Genomic DNA, 8716 nt, shown 5'->3' on the forward strand with positions numbered 1-8716 from the left:
ATGCCAAAGGTGTTCTATAGGAATCAGGTCAGGACTCTGTGCTGGCCAGTCCATGACAGGGTTATTAATGTCGTGTAACCACTCCGCCACACGCCGTGCATTGTGAACAGGTGCTCGATCATGTTCAAAGATGCAATCGCCATCCCCGAATTGCTATTCAACAGTGGGAAGCAAGAAGGTGCTAAAAACATCAATGTAGTCCTGTGCTGTGATAGTGGCAAGCAAAACAACAAGGGTGCAAACCCCCTCGATGAAAAACCCGACCACACCATCACACCACCGGCTCCGAATTTTACTGTTGGCATTACACACGCTGGCAGATGACGTTCACCGGGCATTCGCCGTACCCACACCCTGCCATCGTATCGTCACATTGTGGCCCGTGATTCGTCACTCCACACAATACTTTTCCACTGTTCAGTTATTGAATATTTACGCTCTTTACATCAAGCAAGGCGTCGTTTTTCCTTTAACGGCATAATGTGTGGCTTATGAGCAGTCGCTCGAACATGAAATCCAAGTTCTCTCACCTCCCCTCTAACTGTCATAGTGCTTACAGTGAATCCTGATGCAGTTTCGAATTCGTGTGTGATGGTCTGGATAGATGTATGGGTATTACACACTACAACCCACTTCAACTGTCGGCGGTCTGTGTCAGTCTACAGACGGGGTCGGTGAGACGTGCGTGGCTCATGTTCGTGCCATATCTCATTTGCCATCCTGTTTTTACTGTTCTACCACCTCGTTATGATAATATCAATTAATGGTGTCATTGAGTTGCCACCTTGCCTTGCCGTGAGCGGCAGCAGCGGCGCTTATCGATATAAGCCCTATCGTCTTATCTTTGCTAACTGCTATTAGTTCCTGGTTGTCACGTTGTTCGGATCTGCCAGGGAGTTGGAACGCGCCTGAAGGGCAGTTTGGACCTGGCAGTCGTGGAGTTGGGACGCGGCGGAAGTTGGTAGGGTTGGAGCAGTAGTGAGGCTTGGATAACCATGACTCGCCCGACCGTTGATGGCACACATGACGAACTGGGGACGGCCTTGGTTGATCGTCGGTTGTTCGTCTTACCGAACGACATGTATTTGCTCGACGATCGTTTATGGGTTGACGGTGTGTGTCTCAACTCGTGGTTCGGCCGTGTCATTGCTCGGTCAGTTCTTTTAGTATTAGTTGTATTCTTCGTTGTAGTGTTTGTGAAACTGTGTGTAGCTTGTGATGTCGACTGCTCAGTTACTTTAGTGTTGTATCCGTGCTGGCAGTCGGTCGGTTGGTGTTGATTAGCCAGTAAATCTCTGCGCGGCGCAGTGGGCTGGGCCCACTGGCGGTCTCTACTCAATGTTGGAGTGTGTGGTAGCTGTTCCGATTGCTACTAGGTTCGTGGCTCACCGACCCAGGAGTGCTGATTTAATTACCGAAGCCAGTCTGTTCACATTGTGCTGCTGGTTTTCATGGTTGGCTGTTGGGGCTCTTCCCGTGAGCAACAGCGAGTGTTCGAGCTGGCGAAAGTATGACCACTATCCGGTAGAGTTTAACTGTATTTTGGTTATTTGAAGTCCAAGTACATCAGCGGAATTTTCTGCCTTGGTGCCGTCAGCGTTCCGATTACCTGCCCTGGCCGCTGACGTAAAATTTAGGCAGTGTGTTTTCCTCACCGTGTTGTTGCTGTGTGTGTGTAGTTTTGACAGCTTATGCATACTTGGTTGTGGGCGGCTACGCCTTTTACGTTTTGGCTTTGGAGTTCCTTGTGTACTGGTCGAGTGGAAAGCAAGTCGCCTCGTCGGTGGGTCCGTTGACTGTCTCTTGGTTGGCTTGCTGGCGGATCGGATATAGTTGGGGCGACTACCTGTCTCCCCTTAGCGAATGTCAATATTTCGAGTGCATACCGACCCCCGGAAACTTCTGAGCGCCGCTGACTGTACTGCCTTTTCTTTTTGGTGTTTAATTGTTTATTTTAATGGCTCATAGCCGATGGTTTTAATTTGTAACCTTTTGGTTGGGTTTTAAATAATGGGTAAGTTCCTTACTTGTCTAGTATTGCATTGTTTGGGCCTTCAGCCTCATTAAAAAAATTTTTTTTGGATAAAGCTTTGGGCCTTCTGCCTTTTGAAAATTTATTGTAGTTGTGTTTTTCAATCATAGGCTTTCAGCTGTCTTAAAATTAAAATTCCTTACTTGTTAAGAATTAGATTGTTTGGGCCTTCAGCCTCCTTTTCTTAAAAAACCATTCAAGGATAAAGCTTTAGGACGTCTGCCTTTGAAAATTTATTGTAGTGACAGTTACACTCGAACACATATAACATTATTTAGTTGGCGAAATATTACAGTCCAAATTTCCGAGCTTAACTATCGACTGAATATGTCACACCGTCTTATGGCTTAAAGGCCCAACCTCTATGATTTTTAAAACGGCTGAAGGCCCATGATTACAATAAATTTTCAAAAGGCAGAAAGCGCAAGGTTTTATCCTTAAATAATATTTCAAATGAGGCTAAAGGCCGAAACAATGTAAGACTTGACAAGTAAGGAATTTTAATTTTAAAATGGCAGAAGGGCTATGATTTAAAAACGCAACACAATAAATTTTTCGTTTCTTTGTAGGTACATGTCAGCGGCCCTGATATGAATTCAAGTCCTCGCCGCTGGAACAGGCAAGACATAATGGTGCAACCATTGATCAAGTGGACCGTGGTGCAGTAATTCTTTGTTTTTGGAGGGGAAGAACACTGCAACAATCCATGCTAAGTTGGTGGAAATGTACGGCTGCGAAGCTCCACCACGTGACACAATCAGTCCATGTTGGAGGCGCTTCAGGTCTGCTCAAACAAGCTTGAGTAACGAAGAACGGAGTGGCGGATCACCAGTCTGTGAGGAGCCGGGAACCACAGGAGAAGAGAAAGCCTTGGTGCTCGAAGACCAGAGCATCACAGTGGAATAAGTGAGATACAGTCTTCGATTACATTGTAACATTTTGCGCGTAATTTTCAACAAGACAATATCGCAGCCCGATGGGTTGCGGAACTGTCCGCACCAATTTTATAAGACCGCCATAGCATGACCATAGCGAAAATGTTGCAGCCGTAGTAGACGAATCCCGATGGCTTCTTTAGGTGCCTAATCATTATGGACGAGTCGTAGGTGTATAACAGTGACCTAGAATTACACGAGCCAAGCAGGCAGTGGGAAAAGTCAAACACCCGACCATCATAAAAAAAGATCATACTGTGTTTTGGGAATGCCATGGTGTGGTGCTATTAGATCAGATTCATAAGAGACAAACCACCAGACGACCATCTTACCGCGATTTATACGACGTCACGGGAGGCTGTAAAGACGTAGCCTCAGATTATTCTGCAAAGGACACAGTTTCATTAAGCTATCGAGTTTTGCCTCATCCCCCCGTATTCTCCTGAAATGACTTTCAGAGCCTTCTTCCTCGAACCTCGGGTGAAGAAACCATATTGTTGCACGAATTTTCAGAATTCGTTGAAATAATCAGCAGGCAACCGAACAATAGAAATTTTATTCCTTTGCCGGATTCACGCACCTAATGCCCTTCTTCAGTAGTTTATAACTATCACATTATTAGCCACCGTCAAAAATAACATGTGTTCGAATGCTTCATACATCAGCTTAATTTTGACGCTCACGAATAATGCAAATTTCGAAGCAGGACATTAGGTGTATGAAACCGGTAAAGGAATAAAATTTCTTTTGTGCAAATGGTTGCTAATTATTTCAACAGAAAAAGTATAGATGCTGAAAATAGATATAACATTACATTTCCAGAAAGACGACGATTTGATTTTTCAGGTGGAAGTTTTCTCAATTATCAAAGTGGAGACTTCTAGCAACAAAGTACCGCCAGGTCATAGAGATCTGTTAAAAATGTGCGTCATTGAACCGTTATTATGTTGAGAAGTGCCAGCACCATGGTTCCTTGTCGCAGTTTGATTATTTCGAGGTGATAAATACAATTACATCAGTAACCTATCATTTCAGTTAACAAGTCTTTGGGAAAATGGGCAGAATGTATTAACCTTACCCACACCATGGCGTACTGCCATCTGCTTTCAAGTGTTCGGTTCAATTAGGGGCAGTTTTCACTCACAACGAGTTACTGACGCGGACGACGCGAATTGGGCTGCGAAGGAGTCAGTATTAAATTCCACATCGTACTCGTTACAAGTACAGTTACAGTGTTAGCTTCAGAGAGTATCTAAATACATAGCACTGAACTCTCACTCCGTAGACGGCGTCGCTAATGCAAGTCTGTGCTGTGACGGCCAATTCGGAGGCATGACGCTTCGGATCCTGGTGGTGGATAAACTTTTCACTGCCATAATTTGGCCAGAAGAGGAGACATAACCATCCCCAACAGTAGTCTTGGCGACAATGCCATGTGTTAAATTCCAAACCCATCTGCAGCGTCAAATGAAATGAGTGCATGTAACATCCGTTCTTCGGATGAGGGCACTGAGCTTGATGGTCTTCTAGAGGAGTAGGCTATGGACGAGCACCGGCTTACACCCTCTCCCTTCTCTCATAATTATACAACCCAAATACATCATCAGACCACCAGTAACACATGCGTTAGTCACTTTCTTAATAGTCTACAAATACATATAAGAGTTAACTCCCACATTTCCGCAAGGAGAGAGGAGCGATATGCGCGAACGAATAACAGTATTTCTGACATGTGCTGAACACATGCCGTAGAATAACTTAGCCAACAAAGCCATAAGATATTTCCATTTTTATATACAGGGATTGGACAAAAGTATGGAAACAATGAGAGAAATGCGCTTCGTTATAAATGCAGATCCTAGCCTACCCTGAAGGTTGCACCGATGTATGTGAACACGAACGGCACCTATGTATTGTCATCAGTACGTTGCAAATGTCACTCGCGGCCAGAAGACTGTTCCGTGTAGTGCATTATGTCGGAGCTAAGTGACTCCGAACGTGGTGGAATGGTTGGTGCTCCAATCGTGGGTGCTTCCGTGACCAAGATAGCCGAAGTGCCTGGTGTTTCAAGAGGCACTTTATCGAAGATTTATACTGCAGAAAGGAAAATCGGGGAAACATCAACAGCTAAGTTTTATCGAAATAATTTGGAATGAGCCGGTTTAAACGATATGTGTATATGGTTACTGTTAACTTTAACGAACACTTTGTCATTTTATTCCTACTCATCCAACTACGCTTAAAAAGTTAACAGTTTTTAAGTAGAAATTCGTCAATGGAATGGAAGGAGGTGTCCCAGAGAAATGATTTAAATTAGATTTGAAACTTCTTTCGCTACCCGTCAGATATTTTATGTTATTGGGCAAATGATCCAAAACTTTTATTGCTGCATATTGAACTCCTCTCTCAGCCATGGGTAATAAAGGTCCTAGTTCCCTCTAGTGTTTCACACATTCCTTTACCACAAGTATGTATTGTCATGGCACAGTTATAATGCCTAGCTCCTTGAAATGGTACCTACGTAACGTCCGTGGGTAAACACAACATATTACCACCAACTGCGACATAGTCGCGCATACAAACAGTGATCCAATACTGTCAAATGTTTTTTATTCCAGTCTTTCATCTCAATATCAATTCTTTAGACGATGACCGGTTTCAGTCCGTAATGACCATCCTCAGATCTACAGTATACAAATATATACACCTAGAGAGCAGTGTGTCTTTCAACATAATACACCAATACGTATGACAATACACTATCATGCAACCAGGGAAATGTGCAGATTAAATACAGTAAAACGTACCTTTTTTACACCATGTCCTAAAGTGATAGGGCCATAATGGCATCGTCAAAACATATAAATATGATCAGCACTGCACCGTCTAAAATAAGGTGTAGAATGGGCCACACCGTCCACACAGTCAATAGTGCAACTAGCTACTGAAGTACAGTAGCAACCAGACATCTGTATGCCTTCATCCTCCCTAGATGTCGCTACTGTGGGCTTAGATGTAGTCATCGTTTACGCAAAAACATAATCTGATAAAAACACATTATGTAAAATACATGCAGCAGACTTTTAAAATTGATAACTATCATAGAAACCAATTGTGTTACATTAAAAGACAATTACAGTTACCCATATAAAAGTATTAAAAGGAGATATATGAGTGGAATAGGTCCGACCCTTTTTATGGTGAATTTACAGTCAACAATTAATATACATAATACATTGTCTGTAGCAACCTATAAATTGCCTATGAAAGATAAAATGCCTATATGACAGCTGAAAAAAGACAGATCAACGATCAGCGCCCTCTGTTGGGTCTGCCGCCAGGATGTTATGTAGGTGCGCAACGATCGTAAGAACTTCACCACTAGAGGGCTTTACATACATCGTGATATGTCTCCAACAGAAAACGTTTAAACAACATATCAACAGTCAATAAATAAAGTTATTTAGTGTGGCTGTACATTCCATGAGTATGTAGGACATAATCAGTTATAGGATTAGAGCGACTAATGTATGGAAGTAATGCAAATGCCTACTGTTCTCGACATAAATCATCAAGTAAGGCTAGGTATAAATACGCGATGCATTTTTTGGTTATTCTAGTACGTAATCAAACAAAGTAAAGTAGGTGATAGGCCCAAGTGGGTTCATGCTCTTTGTCTTTGTAAATCTCCAACTGCTCCAACAAGTCGAGAGCGCAACCCTTCTCTCCCCTGTGTAGAATAAGCACACAACTTTCGATGTTACCTGCAGTGTTGCCGGTTTCTGCCAAATGTATTCCCAATGCAGTTTTGTTATGTGGCTGCGAATGCTCCGTGAATCAAATCGTAAAAGAACGGCCAGTTTGACCGATGTCAAATTTGTCACAACTACTACAAACGATCTTGTAAACCCGGTGTAAAACATAGTTTGAGTAAAGAGTCTGATAAATATGATGGTTCTGGTGTTGGGATGTAGACAAACAGATTTCCGGTAGCTACCGTGCTTCAGTAGCCAGTTGCAAAAATGACTGTGTGGACGATGTGGCCTATTCTACACCTCATTTTAGATCTATGTGACGATGCTGTGCTGATTATATTTATATGTTTTGACGATGCCATTATGGCCCTATCACTTTAGGACATGGTGTAAAAAAGGTACGTTTTACTGTATTTTATCTGTACAATTCCCTGGTTACATGATAGTATATTGTGATACGTATTGATGTATTATGTTGAAAGACTCTCTGTTCACTAGGTGTATATATTTGTATGTTGTAGATCAGGACTGAAACCGGTCATCGTCTAAAGAATTGATATTGTGATGAAAGACTGGAATAAAAAACATTGGACAACATATTATTCTTACTGTTAGCTTTAGTCCAATCAATATTTTCATCCTTTCTGTGACTGATTAAATTATGCCATACCTAATTATAGGGTGGAAATCTGCAAAATATGTCAGGAGGTTCATTGTTTCTTTGCAAGGTTTCGCAAATATACGAAGAGCAAAAGTGGTCAACTTAACTGCTTGAGAAACTCACTAGTAGGCGTCTCATATTTCAAGTTCTCATCTTTATTTATACCCAAACATTTGGAACATTCTACGCTTCTTATTGATTCCCTGTAACGCACTACATCAATTGTTGGAATGACACTATTTGTTGCAATGAACGACATGTAGTGTGCTTTTTCAAAATTTAGAGAGCGTACATATTCAGAGAAAAAGTTAACAATATTTTGTAAAAATGATTTCCTAACTCTTACGTTGCTTTCTCTGTAATGGGATTTATTATAACAATAGTATGGTCTGTAAAATGTTCTAATGTTGACTGTTGAGTGGAAGGTCATTCACATATATAAGGAATAGGAGTGGACCCAAAATTGAACCGATTGGGATTGCCTTTGTGATTTTACCCCTATCACTAAAATGTCGTACTCGCCAATCCTATCAGAACCAAAACATGAAGGAACTCCATAAGCAGGGAAATGCAGGGCCAGCTAGAATTCCAAGACCACTCATCAGCGATGAAAATGTCCTTAAGAGGAGAAAGTGGTGTCGGAATCAGGCAGTGGAGCAATGGAAGAAAGTCATCTGGTCGTATGAGTATTGTTTGACACTGTCTCGAACATCTGGCCGAGTTTACGTCCCAAGAGTGAAACTTGACGTGGGTTTGGCTAGCCATATCATGGTACTCCATGAGCCCCATGCTTACTCTGTAAGGTAGCATTACTGTCAAGGATCATGTGACCGATTTGGCCGATGAGGACTATCCTCTTGTACAATGTTTGCTCCCACATGGTAATGCTGTGTTCCAAGAGGACAGTTAACACAAACTCACATCGTCCAAGATTGATTTTTTGAGCACGACGATGCTAGTCGCCACGTCTACCAAATCTCAGTATTTTCTAGCCTTTTGTCTACTTTGGAGAGAAGGATGTGCTCTCCACTTCCATAATCGCCAACAGCATCCTGTTTTGCAGGAAGAATGATATAAGATTTCCTTCATAACCACACAGAACCTGCATATGTCAAGTCCAATACGACTGGAACCTGTTTTGAATGCGAGCTCGTTTTTTCACCATATTAGGCGTGGTGAGGTTTCCATAGTTTTGTCGAACCCCTCTAGTATCGAATAGGAATGACAGGGAGTGGTAATTTTGTATTCAGGAAGTATCTGCAGCATTCAGGGAAGACAATAAGTAGTTTTAGCGTTACTTTCGGAACAGCTCTCGTATTATCATGAAGGGAAG

This window comes from Schistocerca serialis, chromosome 6, assembly GCF_023864345.2.
Source record: "Schistocerca serialis cubense isolate TAMUIC-IGC-003099 chromosome 6, iqSchSeri2.2, whole genome shotgun sequence".
In the NCBI taxonomy this organism is placed as follows: Eukaryota; Metazoa; Arthropoda; class Insecta; order Orthoptera; family Acrididae; genus Schistocerca; species Schistocerca serialis.